At 43.9% G+C, this 16,334-nt stretch overlaps 1 protein-coding gene and 1 pseudogene across 19 annotated transcripts in view; both read left to right on the top strand.

Annotated features, from left to right (window-relative positions):
* The window catches only part of Ank2 (ankyrin 2), a 575,390-nt gene that overhangs the window by 131,224 nt on the left and 427,832 nt on the right, over positions 1-16,334 (top strand).
* On the top strand, positions 5,516-6,958 carry LOC147996533 (adenosylhomocysteinase pseudogene; annotated as a pseudogene).

Below are 16,334 nucleotides of genomic sequence, written 5' to 3'. Positions count from 1 at the left end.
GGCAAAGAGGACTTTTTTCCCATGGAATCAGCAGATACCAGTTAGCCAAGGCCACACTTGATCAGAATCCTCTAACCCTTTTTAGTTTCCCCCTTCCCAGTTATTCAGACCAGGAACTGGTGACTTCGTTGTAAGTATCTAAGAACTTAACGGGTCTACAGAGGTTCCTTCAGATCCCTTAGTGTCATGGTCAGGTACAGTGGGGCAACCGGTATTCTTTTTCCTAGAGGACACTTCCAACTCCTGTTTTCCGATTTCAGGAGTTTATTGATTAAAAACCGAGGCACAGATACAATCAAGGTAAACAAAACTTTCTATTTTAGTATAGGCTGCATTTACTTTTCTACTTAATAAAAACGGAATCAAGGTCTGGCGAGATGGCTCAGTGGCCAGGAGCGAGCAGTTGCTGTGCTTGCAGAGGGGCAGGCTAATTTCCTAGCAGCCACGTGGCAGCTCACAGCTGCCTGTCACTCCAACCCAGAAGAACCAGACTCCCTCTTCTGATGTCCCCATGTTCATGCATTCATGTGGTATATGTGCACACACTCGGGCACACACTTACACACATAGAATAAATGCAAAACTTGGTTTAAAAAGGAAATAATCCATGTTTTAGGTTGCATGTAGGTAAGGGACAGCTTACACTGTGTGTGAACATATTAAATGTCTGTCATTTTAAACATGTGGTGGACTGTTTACTGTTGTCAATGAGTATTTATCTATGTCAGGAGCTGTGAGAAGAACATTTCTTTCCCAATTTTCTCACTCATGAATTTCTTTTTTTCCCCCAGAGATAGTTCCAGGAGAGCCTGGAACTCACTCAGTACATCAGGCTGGCCTCAAGCTGCATGTGTTACAGTGCCTGGCTTCACTTTCTCATCATTTTCTTTAGATAGGATCTTTTTTGTCTTTAAAAGTTTTATATATATTTGTATATCTATATATAGATATACATATGTGTATATATATATAGTTGGTGCATGTGTGTGTTGGTGCACATGTATCATGGTAAGCTTGTGGTAGTCAGAAGACAACTTTTGGGAGTCAGTTCTCACTTTCAGTCATGGGATTTGGAAATTAGTCTCGGGTCACTGGAACTATGTAGCAAGCACGCTTGTGAACTGAGTCACCCGGCAGGCCTGAGAACATGTTAATATGATGACATTAAACATGTCATCATACTCCACAGCTAGATGAATCCTCGAGATCATCTAATGACCAGAAGTGGTGTAAACACACTGCAGAAACTTAAAGGGAGTGATTAAAACTCAGAATATCCTGATTTTTTTTATACTAATGAAGATGTACTTTTCATGCAAATAATATAATGAAACTTTTAGAATCTGAAAACAGAGTTTGTATTTTAACATAATAGTCAACATCAAAATATCTCTCCTGGACAGTCAGGTTTTAACAGACTGAATAGCTTAAAACCGCTCTCAACTATTTTAGATTTTTTCTTTTAGCTTCACACACACGGAAGCCGTATCCATCCTCTAGTTTTCTCTTTCCCTTTCTGTTCCCAACGAAATGAGCCAGCTTGTGATGAGAGGAAAGCCAGCTTTTGTTTCACTAAGTCCTGTCCAGCTTGTGCTGGCACCACCACGGTCTGGGCTGATTTTAGTCAATCCAATGCCCACATTATGCCAAATTTTTGGTCCAAGTTGAATGGCAAAGTCTTTTCAAAACAAGAAGAGGCATAACGGTCTGTCTCTGTGGTACTGACGTGTACCATGTGAGGACAGCCAAGGAAGACCAAGGGTGACCCAGAGCAATGACCCCGAGGACTGTGGTGCGTCAACTCTGGTGGGGGTTCCAGAAGGTTTACTAAGGTGATGGAAAAGAAGTCAGAGCCTAAGCCACACACAAATTTGTCACTTTTATCCTATGTCTCATAAAACCGTGAGTTACAGTCTCAGGCTTCCGTGTAGAGAATCCTTTCCATTACAAATTTCAATTTGTGAGGGTTTCTTTAAAACAAGTTTACAGTCAGATTTTAAAGCTAATTTGAGAGAAACTAGACCACTTATAATTCCCAGATTCTGTGAGGCTCTTGCTTTTGAAGTTACTCATTAAAAAATATGAGTCTTAAATTCCCACGAGCACAGTGCTTACGATTAGTCATCACCCGAGGGAAACGCTACACTGTATCCTCTTTTGGGATAGGGACGCTGTTTCCCCTTTCGCTTTTGTTTGTTTTTTTACAGTCAGTGCAATGAATTTTAGCTATTTTCCCTTTGTTACCCTGTCTTATCCCTCTCCTCTCCCACTGACGCTGCTCTTTGACTCTCCTGTCTTTTTGTGGGACCCACTAAGTGGGATTGCAGTTGCTTGCATGACGATGGGTGGGCAGGTTATTTACTGGAGTGTAGGCAACTTCGCAGTGGCTATACCACTGGAAAAAAAAGACCCGTTCTCCCAGCAACCATTCACTGCCTATAGACCCTCAGAGTAAGATGGGGCCTCATAAGCTCCTCCCCTCATCCATGATGAGATAGATATTGACAGGCACAATCTTGTTCAGGGCTTGTGCACATGACAACAGCTGCAGTGACTTTATGAGTGTGTGTGGTGTCCAGCAGATGTCTGTGTGCAGTCTTCCCATCCCCTGGCTCTAACATTCTTTCCACCCCCTTCTTCCATGATTTCTCTGTGTCTTGGGGAAGGGGATGATATAGATGTCCTATTAAAAACTGAGTACTGTACTAGTACTTATACACTGCTTCATTCAGTGGGAGTTTCTAAACCTATAAGAAACTCCTCTGATGCTCACTTTCAGTTGCCTTGTTGTCTGTTCTACTTCTTGCAGACTTCTTTTTGAAACAGGGTTTCTCTGTGAAGCCCAGGCTGCCCTGGAATTCACTCTGTAGCCCTGACTGGTCTCAAACTCACAGAGATCCATCTGCCTCTGCCTCCCGAGTGCTGGGGTTAAAGACATGATTCTCCCGTCTCAGCTCGCAAGTTTAGATTACAGGTATGCAACTTTATGCCCGTCCACAGTTTCCTTTTTGTCTTCTCACCCAGAATCTCTTTCTCCTCTAATTTTCTGATTTTTTCTAAGTTTAAAAAGGTGACTATCTTTACTTTACAAAACTATATGAGAAGTGAAAGCAAAACTCGATGCTGTCTTCTCAGTAGAGCATGTCATGATCCGATAGGCTCGTGTTTTAGTTTATCCTTGGAAAGAACTGAGTTTATGGCCTTCCTTTTGCGTCCCAGCTGTTTGGGAATTGCTAAATCCATGGGGAGTTGTGTAAGTTATGTAATTGGCAGGGATTCTTTGAGTTTGAGGAAGCACACTTACCCCGTATGTTAGCCAGAGCTGAATGGAGCCTCCTTCTTCAAGGATGGAGGGTTGCAGACCCCGTGTGAAACTGTGGTTTAGCTGAGTGCAGATGTAAACTTATTTATCCCTTGTGCAGTTTTTGAGAAAGAATACATTGCTCTTCAGTGATTGCCTCATTACTGCCTCACCGAGATACTGGAGGAAGAGATTAACAATAGATGAAACCAACACTCCAATGGGCTTAGCAAATATTAAAGTAATACTGCTTATGGTTTGTAATTCCTTCAACCCCCATTCATTCTCTTTCACCTCCTTTTCGTCCTTCAAACGCAAGACTTACAAACTCCGAACTGTTTTGTTCTTTCACAGCGGGAGAGAGGGAAAATGCTTCCTTTATGGTGCCTCATTGATCTGGGATTTCCTTCCTATTCCCTCAAGATGAATCATGAAACTTGACTCCTCAGTCTTTGAAGTTCCGGATTCTGGAATGAAAATAAATATCGAAGGCTGTGTTGACTTTCTACTATGTGAGCCAATGTGTGAGGCCACCTACGGTCTGCATGGGCTATAGAATCTTGCAAGGGGATTGTGAGATGGATTTATATTATGTATAGTCCCCCTTGGTGTGGCACTAAAGAATAACACTGTGGCAGGAACTGATACACATTTCCATTGACTCTGTAATATCGTATGACTATTGAAATGATGCTTAAGCCCCCAAGAGTTTATGTTCACTAAAACAGAAAGTGGCAGAGAGGTACAAGAAACCTGTGCTCCAACTAATAATAAGCAGCGATCTTTTGACAATTCATCATGTTCCAGATACAAAGGTGCTGCTTGAGGCATGGTTCTTGGGTTGTACCTGGAGCTCCCAGCAGGACAGCTAGATGGGAAGTGAGGGCTCCAGACAGCCCAGGGGTAGTGAAACTTAACCTTTGAGGTGGAACTGGAGGAAGCCACTGACCTAATGCTGTTTTCACAAAGCTACCAGGGTACTGCACACTAGAAGAGGGGCCTCACTAGCCGTGACATGAGAGGAAAGCTTGGTCTTTGGAGTTAGACAACTTTTATTAATCATGGTAAACCTGTTGAATAAGTGGCTTTAGTTGCTTCCTTGGTGACCTAGAATGGGTTCTTTCTTTCTTTTCCTTTCCCTGTCTCTGTCTCTCTCTCCCCCCTTTCTTTCCCTCCTCCTCTGGTGCTGCTATTGGCAGAACCTGTGGCCATGTGTATGATAGTCCAGTGCTTGACTTCTGAACTGTTTCCCCATTCTGTCTATAGTTAGCTTTAAGGCTGGTCTAGTGGTTAGAATGAAACATGTATGGACATGTGTGTATACATGTATATTAATTCCTTACTTTAGAAACAACAAATGGTAACTCATAATTATTGAGGATCTAGCCAGGCATGGTGTTGCACGCTTTTATTTATTTATTTTTAAAGATTTATTTATTATATATAAGCACACTGTAGCTGTCTTCAGACACACCAGAAGAGGACATCCGATCCCATTACAGATGGTTGTGAGCCACCATGTGGTTGCTGGGAATTGAACTAAGGGACCTCTGGAAGAGCAGTCAGTGCTCTTAACTGCTGAGCCATCCCTCCAGCTTGGTACATGCTTTTAATCCCAGGACTTGGGAGGCAGAGACAGGTAGATGCAGACATAGGTGGATCTCTATGAGTTCAAGGTGAGGCTATGTCTACATGGTGAGTTTCAAGACAGCCAGAGATACATAAGGAGACCTTGCCTTTAAAAAAAAAGGATCTAGCCATACTGGACTCAGAACCTTGTGAAAGGTTGGGTTTGGATGCTCCCAGTGCTCTGGCTACATGCCCAGACCTCGAGTGTACTGAGGCTAGAAAACAGCAGTGGTCTCTTGTTCCAGCTAGTGTGGCTAAGACGCAGAGACAAGGTCGTCGCCGACATGCTGTGCTAAGAGAGTATTGAAGTTAATTCGCAAAGCATAATTCTTCTCTTTCTGCTTATGTTGGTTTATCCTTTTGAGTCCTGGACTCATAGCATAGGGGATAGTTCAATAGTTTTACCAATAACAATGATTTCCACAAAGCCGACCCAACTCCATATAGTTCTCTAATATTAGTTGCTGCACAAGTGTTGTTTAGACTGGGGATATTTGCAAATCTTCATACATTTACACATTAAAAAGATACCTTCCGTAATGTGTATAAAAACACCATAACGAAACCCATCACTCCGTAAGTAATTAATAATTAATAAAACTTTAAAATGTTATCTATATTCTAGTGAACTTATTATTATAAATAAGATTATCCTAACTAGCCCTGCCCCGTGCCTCCGGGCTCCTTTCACTGAGTTCGTCACTCCTAGCGGAAGTGCCGCCAGCATGTCCGATAAACTGCCTTACAGAGTCTCGGACTTCGGACTGGCTGCCTGGGAACAAAAGGCCCTGGAGGTAGCTGAGAATGAGATGCCAGGTTTGATGTGCATGCGGGAGATGAACTCAGTCTCCAAGCCACTGAAGGGCGCTCACATTGCCAGCTGCCTGCACGTGACTGTGGAGACTGCTGTCCTCATTGAGACTCTCGTGGCCCTGGGTGCTGAGGTGCGGTGCTCCAGCTGCAACATCTTCTCCACTCAGGACCATGCAGTGGCTGCCATTGCCAAGGCTGGTGTTCCAGTGTTTGCCTGAAAGGGCGAGACAGATCAGTAGTACTTGGGGTGCACTGTGCAGATGTTGCACTTTGAGGATGTTCAACATGATTCTGGATGATGGTGGTGACCTTACTAACCTCATTTACACCAAATACCCACAACTTCTGTCAGGCACCCGAGGTATCTCTGAGGAGACCATGAGTGGGGCCCACAACCTCTACAAGATGATGGCCAATGAGATACTGAAGGTGCCTGCCATCAATGTCAATGATTCTGTCGCCAAGAACAAGTTTGACAACCTCTATGGCTGCCGGGAGTCCCTCGTAGATGGCATCAAACAAGCCACAGATGTGATGGTCTCGGGTAAGGTGGCAGCGTTAGCAGGCTATGGTGATGTGGGCAAGGTTGTGCCCAGGCCCTGAGGGGTTTCGGCGCCCGAGTCATCATCGCTGAGACCATTACCCCATCAATGCACTGCAAACTTCCAAGGTAACCACCATGGGCGATGCCTGTAAGGAGGGCAACATCTTTGTCACCACCACAGGCTGTGTTGATATCGTCTTTGGCCTGCACTTTGAACAGATGAAGGATGATGCCATTGTCTGTGGCTCAATGAGAACGCTGTGCATATGGTGAACATCAAGTCCCAGGTGGGCCACTATTGGCTAAAGAGTAGACACTGTATCATCTTGCTGGCTGAAGGCCATCTGGTCAACCTGCCCTCCCCCGCAGCTTCATGATGAGCAACTCCTTCACAAGCCAGGTGGTGGCACAGATTGAGCTGTGGACCCACCCAGATAAATATCCGGTTGGGGTTCACTCCCCAAGAAGCTGGATGAGGCAGTGGCTGAAGCTCACCTGGGCAAGCAGAATGTGAAGCTGACCAAGTTAACTGAGAAGCAGGCCCAGTACCTGGGCATGCCCGTTAACAGTCCCTTCAAGCCTGAACACTACCGTTACTGAGACTACCCTTCACCTTCCAGCTGCCATCCATGTTCTGGGCCCCACCTCTCATTCCCAAGAGCAAATGTTACCAACTTTGCAGTTGCTTCGCCAGTATTCCACCCCTCTCCTGGCCCTCACCCCAACTGTGGCTACTCTTTCTGTGTTTGGCTTCTGCTGTACCCCTCATACTGTTCCCTGTGTGGCAGGGGGAACAGAGAGGTACCCGGGAGGCATCCGCAGGGGACGTGAGCTCAAGTCTTGGAAGTCCCGAGGCTGGATGTTACTGGTGGTCACAAACCCATGCACCTTACTATCCAGACTCTCACTTGGTCTTTAGATCTGTGTGCTTGGTTTACAGACCCGATGGTTTCTCAGCCCAGGACCTGAGAAGGAGCTCTACCACAGGGTAGGAAGGACCAGAGTTTGAAGGTTCCTGAGAGTTTGGCCTTTTTACTGTTGGGACGTCTCTTAAACCTCCTAATACTGAGTTGGTACTTTTGGCTCCTATTTCACAAGGGTTAGGACAGATTAACCAAGAAAGGACAGATGACAGAGACTGAAAGGGGCTAGAAAAACAAATAGGAAAAGGCCTGTCACTGCTGTATAACTGATGGTTCCTATCACAAACCTGGGTCACAAACAGATCAATCTGTTCTATAATGTTTATATATTGTTTAGAATGTTAACACAGGTAGGTGGATAAAATACAGTTTCTAGTGCCTAAAGAATTTTGGCCCTTTATTAAATTTTGAGTGTATGGGAAAAAAAGATGATCCTAACTATATATTTGGCTTTCTTAAAAAAATCAATTGCTTTTATATTCTCATAAAAACCCATTGTGATATCTTAACTTTATCTTGGGCCTGTGAACTGAAGCTCAGGGGTCCTTGCCTTGCCCTTGGCAGGGTATGAAGTGGCAGGGCTCAATTTTCTAGGGCTGTAAAATGAAACAAAAGGTATACCGATTTTTAACTATAATCTTAGAAGCAGCTATAAGAATGCTGACTTCAGCTTTCTCGTGTATAACGGAGATGTTCCTTCTTCTTATGGCTGACTGACAGGATTAATATGATAAAGTTGACAGACCACTGAGCAAAGCCCACTACACCAATGGGTCTGAGTGTCCTTATGATCATAAGTGCATAGCATCCAATTTTTCCACAGAGACTCTCAAGGGCAGGAATGTAGCTCAGTGAGCAGAGTGACTGCTTAGTGGGCATGCAGTGAGATGCTGCCTCATAGCAACAGGCTCAGAGTGATGAGGATGCTCAGTGAGGTCCCGCCTCATAGCAACAGGCTCAGAGTGATGAGGATGCTCAGTGAGGTCCCGCCTCATAGCAACAGGCTCAGAGTGATGAGGATGCTCAGTGAGGTCCCGCCTCATAGCAACAGGCTCAGAGTGATGAGGATACTTGGTGTCATTTTCTGGCCTCTGTATGTGCACACACTCTCTCACACAGACACATACAAACACAAATAAATACATACATATTTAAATATTTATGAATGTAAACAAATGTTTAAAACCAAATACAAACAATTTAAGTGGTCAATAACTTTAATCTTCCTAAAAAGAGAAGTCAGAGTGGTACCTTCCATATTTATGAATACACGGAGTCCCCGTCCCCAACAGAAATTGTAATTCTTTTTTTTTCTTTTACTTTTCTAATACTTTTAAAATCCTGTCACATAGTAAATGCTCAAGAAACAATGAAGTATCAAGAAAGAATATTCTTGGAAGTGGTAAACTAGAGCATACAGCGTAGGCTATCACAGAGCTCAGAGACAGGCGTGACCATGGTATGGTGGAACGCGCACAAGGTTGGAGGTCAGTAACTCTTGCATTCTGATCTTGTCATTTTATGTGTATGTGACACTAAGCTAGCAAGAGACTCTTGCAATGTCGTCACAGAGCATGGTCGTGAAGTCGAGTTCAGTAGACTAGGCTCTTTCTGCTTTGTGTTCAAGACGGGTTTTTATGCATTCTAGACCAGTCCCAACTCATTATTTACCCACGAGTGATCTTAAACTTCTCATTCTCTTCTTGCTTCCCCCTCTTCCCCAGTGCTGAGATTTATAATCAGTGCTACCATGTCCAATATAATAGATGGTCAAGTTCAAAGCCAGAACGCCCTGAACCTGGGAACCTTCTTCTCAGCTAGGATAAGAGCTAGCAGGTTCCAGAGATCATCTTGTTTAGGATCCCTTGGAGCTGAGGTTACGGGCATGTGCCAGACACAAAGGTTGAGATCTGACATCCAGTCCCCATGATTGATCAGCACAGGGTCTTCACCACCGAATCACTTCTCTAACACTTGTGGTCTTTTTTTTTTAAATGTATATTCATGTATTCCATTAGTAAGTGTGATTATCCTGTACTTTCAAAGAACTGCCTACTTTGAGGAAGCTATATAATTGGCAATACCTTGAGGAGTTGAACATTTTGTAGGGTGCATACTATAGAACGTTCCATCATTTCCCAATAGAGGGGTGTGGAAAACACAGTAAAATTCAAGGATTCTTAAGGCATGATATCCCTTTGGATTAAGTCACTCCTGGATTTTCTACCGTCCTCAGTTCTTCCGGCTCGATTCCACAGGACCGGAGCAACGATGGAAGGTTTATGCTCGCATTTCAGCTATTCTTTCTTTGAAGCACATCAAGGGAGTGCCGTGAAACAGCAGCCCTCATAGACATAATGCGGCTGCAAGATCAGAGAGCCAAGCCTGGGTCCTGTGTCCCTTTGGTCACCAACAAGAATTTCCATTAATTCCCTGAGTGCCCAGGAGGGTCAATGAACAAAGATCATTGATGACATCAGGACGCTGGTGCATTTTGTGCTGGGGCTTTGTGCGTCCTGTCCCAAAGGAGACCCTTAGACATAACGCATGAACACCCCAGCTAATGATCTAAGTGTAGTTTTGCTATCCTTAATGCTCTTAAACATATTTTCCTAGTGGAGATTTTTATCAAAACAAGCACCGAAGCACTTAGCACTGTTTCCCATATTCCATTTGTTTGAGTAAAATACAGATAGCACGAAAGCAGGCATCTTGAGCTAATACCACCGGATGACGTCAATAGAGTACTTAGCGAGAACTTGATACACTCTCCATAAAGCCTTTTAGTTGTCTTCCACAGACTCTGGAGCAGACAAATCAATTTTCAAATTATATGAAAAAAAGTCACTCAAAGTGGGATTTTCAGAACTTTCATTTATTACTGACAATCGGTGTTAACACTCCCCACAAAGTTTACGATCTGTTAGGAATAGAGTGCTCTCTCCCTCTCTGGAGAGAGGTAGAAGACTGTGGCTGTCGACTCTCTGGAGTTACAGAGCTAGTTTTCCCCGCTCTCGCAAGGTCCCAGATTTCTGTGATGCTCATGTCAGCAGTCAGCTCCCAGGCGCTGACACATCTGTATCATCTCTGGCAAAGCACACATCAACGCAGACTCCGAAGGAACCTTTCTAACGCCCAGACACCTCGGTTCCCTAGCTTGCTTACTTTGACATTCTAGCCACGGTCCTGCAAAGCCTGTCCCTAAACCGATGAGCTTGTTCACTCTCCTGAGCCATTTATAATCTCCAAAATCAAGATATAAACAAAAGCAGCTTCTGAGGGCCAGCGAGATGGCTCAGCTTGGATTGTCTCCAAGCCTGGCAATTCAAGTTCCAACTCTGGAACCCACAAGGTAGAGGTGAGAACCGACTTCACAAGCTGTCCTGTGGTCTCTGCACTTATCAAGGCACATATGCCCACCCGCATGAATGAATGAATGAATGAATGAATGAAGAAACTGTTAATAAGAAAAAATAAGTAATATCCTTGGCTGAAGGTAATTTGAGAAAAACCATTCAACTCCGAGAGCATATATAAAAGAGAAAGTGTTCAAACTGTCCGTGGTTCAGTGACTGCACACGGGACCCTCGCAGCCTTGCAAATGTGTTGCATTAGTGAATCAAACTCATTTTGTTTCAGAAAGCTCCACAAAGGAAGTATTTGTTCTCAGTGTCTCATCACCCATCATCCGTCACCCCACTGTCTGTCTCACTTGCAAGCCTCTCTGTCCAACCTCCTCCAGGAGAAAGGAACCCACCCTGGAGTGCCTGGATGGATTAGCAGTCTGGCTGGACCCAGAACACAGCTCATTTAACTCATTGAATTTATGTCCTTTGGCTCTTCAGAGTGCTGTTCCTGTGTTTCAGGCCATGAAGGAGGAGCTGCAATTCAATGTCAAATTTTGTCTGTTTGTTTGTTTTACTGGTTATGATGTAGGTTGTGGATTGCTGTAGGTTTTGTTGAGAGCAAAGCCATTTATTCTCTAGCGGCCCATGCTCAATTGTGAACACAAATTTCTGCTACATTGAGCCTGTTGTTTAGGCCTTTTCTTTGTTAAAGCGAGTCAGAAGTCCAAGAGATATTGGGAAAAAAGCGCAAACCATTTTCAGCAGAACTAAACACGGAGAGGAGTAGAGGCAAGGAGCAGAGGCTTAAAACTTTGCAGTGCATCGAGAGCTCTCACTGAGGGAAAGATAATGGAAGTCTTGATGCAGGGACAGCTTTTCTCCAAGTGGAGAAAGGTATGCTTCTGAGGTTGTACTTACAACTTCTCAGACGTAGAGAAAGGGGGTTCAAGAGCTTTTGACCAAGACTCTCAGAGTCTCCCAAGTTTTCAGTTATTTCTGGGTTCACTAATCCAAGGCACTTCTTTGTTCAGCCTTGGTCTTGTGGTCATGGTCACTCATGCTCCAAGCACAGCCTCTCCCTTGTCTGTCAGACTGCTCTTCACCCAGAACAGACTACTTCTTCACTCCTGAGAGAGAAAGCACAGTGTAACTTACTAACCACACCCAGATGTGCAAGTAAGACTGCACATACAAGTCAGACTGCATTACAGGGGAAAGCTCTTTCTCAGCCACACCTCTGGTTCACACTAGAAATAGATTAACACGGAAAGCTGTGTGTGCACTATCCAAAGACTGCCGAGCGAGTCTTCTTTGACTTACAGTGAGCCTATAGTGCTCTTCCCAAGTTCTCAGACCTGACACTGAGGAAATGGCTGATTTTATAAACGCACATCTAAGCAAAACTAAAACTCTGTTTCCAAAATCCCTATATGGCCTTCGCTCTTGGTCTCGGGGATAATCCTCCCCGTTTCTGGCTTTATTGTGTGCATATGCGCATTGCCCACATCCACCATTTCTGTCTTTCTTTATTCAATGTTAATGGTTTGGACCTTTGCCCCTGTTAATTTTGTCTTTCCACCTCTCTCCTTGTCCATAATAAGAATTTGTACTGGCTGGTTTCATGGTCAACTTGATGCAAGATAAAGTCATCTGAGAGGAGGGAACCTCAGTTAACAAGACTGGGTTGTAGGCAAGCCTGTATAGCACATTTTCTTAATTAGTTATTGCTGTGGGAGGGACCAGTCCACAGCTGGTGATGCCACCCCTGAGCTGGTGGTCCTGGGTGCTCTAAGAGAGCAGGCTGAGCCAGCCAGAGTGAGATGGCTAATAAGCAGTACTCCTCCGTTGTCTCCACATCAGCCCCTGCCTCCAGGTTTCTGCCCAGTTCCTGTCCTGACTTGCTGTGAGTCACTGTGTTTCACTACAGCAGTAGTAACACTAACTCAAGGAGAATTTAAATGGACGGGATAATCTCTCTCCAGCAAACAGTTTGGATAATGTGATTTTAAAAAGAACCTGGCTTTCTAATATCTCAAGATACCGTATCTTGTATTTTTACACATTATCAACATGGTTAGATGCTTTTCAGGGATGCAAGTGCTACTAAAATTCCCTTCTCTCAGGAAACAAAGGAATTGAAGCAATGACCTCTGTGGGGTTTCTCTAGCACTATAAATGTGCACACATGGATGACCTTTTCTTTCCTTGGACAAGGGGAGGCCAGATGGAAGCCTGTCTTGCCACAGTGTGCATTTTCTTAGTCAGTGGTTGAACATCTGCTTGGGGTCTCTGAGAACAATGCACCACAATTCCCAGAGCACCCTCTTTTAGCTAGGAGCAGCAAAACGTCTCCCTAGCAGGTATCCCAGCTCAGGTCTCGGCATTAGTTTAGGATTCCCTTCATGTCTTAGAGCAATCTATCAGCTAATTTCTTCTGCATTTTCTTTTGGAAGCTGGGAAGTGTATTTAGGGGTGATGGAGAGAGTATGTGTATTCCTCTCAAGTGTCATGAATGAATGGAAATTCAATACCTAATCATAGTATTAATTTGCTATATGTCAATATGCAAATTTAAAAGCTGAGAAGTACTTTTATTTATTTCATGGAGGGAGAGGCCAACTATTTTTCTTTTATTCTGTTCTGTTTCAAAACAGTTGAGTGTTTATGGAAAGGTTGAGCAGGCAGGAAGAGTATTTTCGAGTGCTGGTTAGTTTTTGTCACTTGACATAAACTATAGTCACCTAGGAGGAGGGGACCAGCAACTGAGGAATGGCTTTCATCAGACTGGCTTGTGGGCATGTTAGAGGGGCCTTGTCTTGATCGATCATTGTGTAGGAGGGTCCAGTCCACTGTGAGCGGTGTCACCCTTACACAGGTGGTTCCAGATTGTATAGAAAGCTGGCTGAGTAGGAGGGGAAGCAAGCTGGAAAGCAAGCCAGGAAACAGCCTTCCTCTCTTGTCTCTGCTTCAGTTCTCCGGACTTCCCTGATGATGGACCCTGATCTGGAAGCATAAGCCAAATAAACCCTTTTCTCCCCAAGTTGCTGTTGGTCAGTGTCGAATCATAACAACAGAGAAACAAACTTGAGCATCTATCATTACCTCTTCTGTCAGTTGCTTCAATCAATAACGTCTCACATTAATCTGGTACATATATTATAGCTGGTATACACTATTATTAATTATATTTATTAGTTTTATTGGGATGATTAAGGTGCCTAGTTAATTGAGGTTATTATTTTTAAAATTTTTTTTAAAAAATACTTGTTACTATGTAGGTATGTGTACATGATTTGTGGTGCACATGCCATGACCCTAGTCTTCTCGCTAGCCTCCTTTTTTTTTTTTTTTTTGGTTCTTTTTTTCGGAGCTGGGGACCGAACCCAGGGCCTTGCGCTTCCTAGGTAAGCGCTCTACCACTGAGCTAAATCCCCAGCCCCACTAGCCTCCATTTTTATGTGGGTTCTGAGGATAAAACTCAGGTTGTCAAGCTTACCTGTCCCTGGGGGTTGATCCAAAAGTCTCTCTCTTCTGTCCGGATGCTTCGGTGCTATTTTCTCAGCATCTTCTGTGTTGGGACAGTGTACTTCTTTCCCTAGCTTCAGTGACTTCAACAGTTTGAGGAGGGCTGAGGCGCTGAGGTCATTACGGGATACCCGCTGCTGGAATCTGTGGAGTGCATTTTCTTCTCATATAATTAGACTGCACTATGCTTTGGGGAAAATGATCCCAGAGTAAAGAGCCATGTCCATCACGTCTCATTAGAGATAACTTCACTGATCTGACTCATCCCTGTGGACGGGAGCCTGGCTGTTTGGCTGACATACTGTCTGTGAGGGTTTTCCAGTGGACTCAACCATTCTGAAACTGTTATTGACTATTCTTCCAAACAAAGATGCTAGATTCCAGAGGTAGAAGTTAATTTGGAAATTTATGCATAAATCATCTTGATAATAAGGAAGATGAAGGAAGTACTACTGTCTCATCCCGTTTTCTGGATGAAGAACACAGGCCTCCATTAGTCAAGCTCCTGACTCCCCTCCCACTACTCTCCAAGGAGGTCAGCTTCCCTGGTCACAGTCAGCACAGCAGGAAGCTGAAGGGGAGGTGACATTTTCCTATGGGATGTGTCAGCTCCATGAGGGATTGGCTGCCCTGTGGACACTGACCTAGGTCTGTCAGTTCAAATATTTCATTCTGGGCTGAGATATCTGATGTAGCACGATGGATGGGCATTTTCAGCCTTTCTAATGCCTTGCTCAGAAAGGAAAAGGCGTTTCCTAACTCCTGTTGGCCTCTTTCTAGTTAGACTCAACCCAGGCTCATGAGGCTGTGAAGCGTGGCCAGTGGGCACAGTGTCATTATTTTTATTTAAAACAAAGGAACAACCCTAGGATGTGCACAGTGGTGGGATGCTGGCATAGGGCATGCAAAAGCCTGGGCTCTTTCTCTAGCAATGCAAACCCAAACCAAAACAACCAAAATGAGTGAAAGAACATGGAAAAGTACATTTTTAAAGAACGGGGGCAGGGGGATAGCTCAGGGGTTAAAGCACTTGACAGCACTGTGGTCTTTGGTGTTCTGTCTCCGTAAAACTGTCCCAGTAAAACAGTCCTACACAAACACTACCCACCACACCTCCACACCTTTTCTCTCTCACTGTTTTTTAATGGCCTCTCTTCCTCTGCTCTTCTCCTGGGAGTTGGGAGTATCCTATCTTTGATTCCTCTGACAAATCTTTCTCTTATTTATTACTTTGTCTGCCTCTCAATTTCAATTAGACATCACTCTTAAACATGGTTGCTTCCTTTTATAAACCAACCTTACCTTCATTTTTATGGATTAAAGGTATGTGCTAAGTGTGTGTCTGTAGTCCAGCCAGATCATACTGTAATCCAGGGCGAGTCTGCATTCTGGCTGGATTATATCTATGGATGTTGATCCCTTGCCAGAACAGTTATGTTGTTGGAATAAAATTCCTCTACATATTGTTATTAATAACTATACTTTTATTGAGTTGTGAAATTTCTATCTATTCTGAAACACAAAGAAAACCTATACGTTATTAATACCGTATGCCTTTTTGATGGGAATCAAGGAAGGGAGAGAGCTAAGATGTTGCTTTTATCTCCTGTGGTCCCTAAAAGTCATCTAAATGTTCATCCATTTGGTCAGATATGAGGTGGTTGTTGACCCCGGGGTCATGAACCTACTAGGTAAGCACTTACCCACTGAGTTACATCCTTAGCTCTTAGATGTGGTTTTTAACAGTTGTGGCTGGACTACCATAAGGTGTGAGTGGAAGCCAGGGAAAGAGGGTCAGCAACTGTGCCTGTTGTTACTATTTGGATTTCTGCTAAGAGTAATGGGGATGGGGAAAGCTAGATTAAAATAGTGATTCTTCATTTTTCAGTGGGAGGTGGGCTCATTTGTTTTTTTTTTCTAAGTTTTTTTATTGCTGTTGTTTGTTTTGTTTTGCTAAGGGTGAGAGGAGATACTGAGAAAACTGATGCTGATAGCGAAAGGGTTTGTCTAGTTAATATTTCGTCGGTGGCAAGCGGTTTTCAGTGTCTCATCTTGGCCAAATTCATAGCAAAACCTCTGGTGAGGAAGAATGAAAAGGAAGAGGCACGAAATAGTTTACTATGGAATCCTAATTCCCAGTGAGAGGCTGGGAGAATGGAGCTGAATAGTGAATCTGAAAGAGGTGAAGGAAGCTTTTTAAGTGGAGCTAAATGGAAGCCATCATTAACAGGGAGAGAGCTACAGCCTCACCG

The sequence above is a fragment of the Rattus norvegicus genome, chromosome 2 (genome assembly GCF_021556685.1).
Source record: "Rattus norvegicus strain SHRSP/BbbUtx chromosome 2, alternate assembly SHRSP_T2T, whole genome shotgun sequence".
NCBI classification, from domain to species: Eukaryota; Metazoa; Chordata; class Mammalia; order Rodentia; family Muridae; genus Rattus; species Rattus norvegicus.
This window is presented reverse-complemented; position numbering and strand designations above follow the sequence as displayed.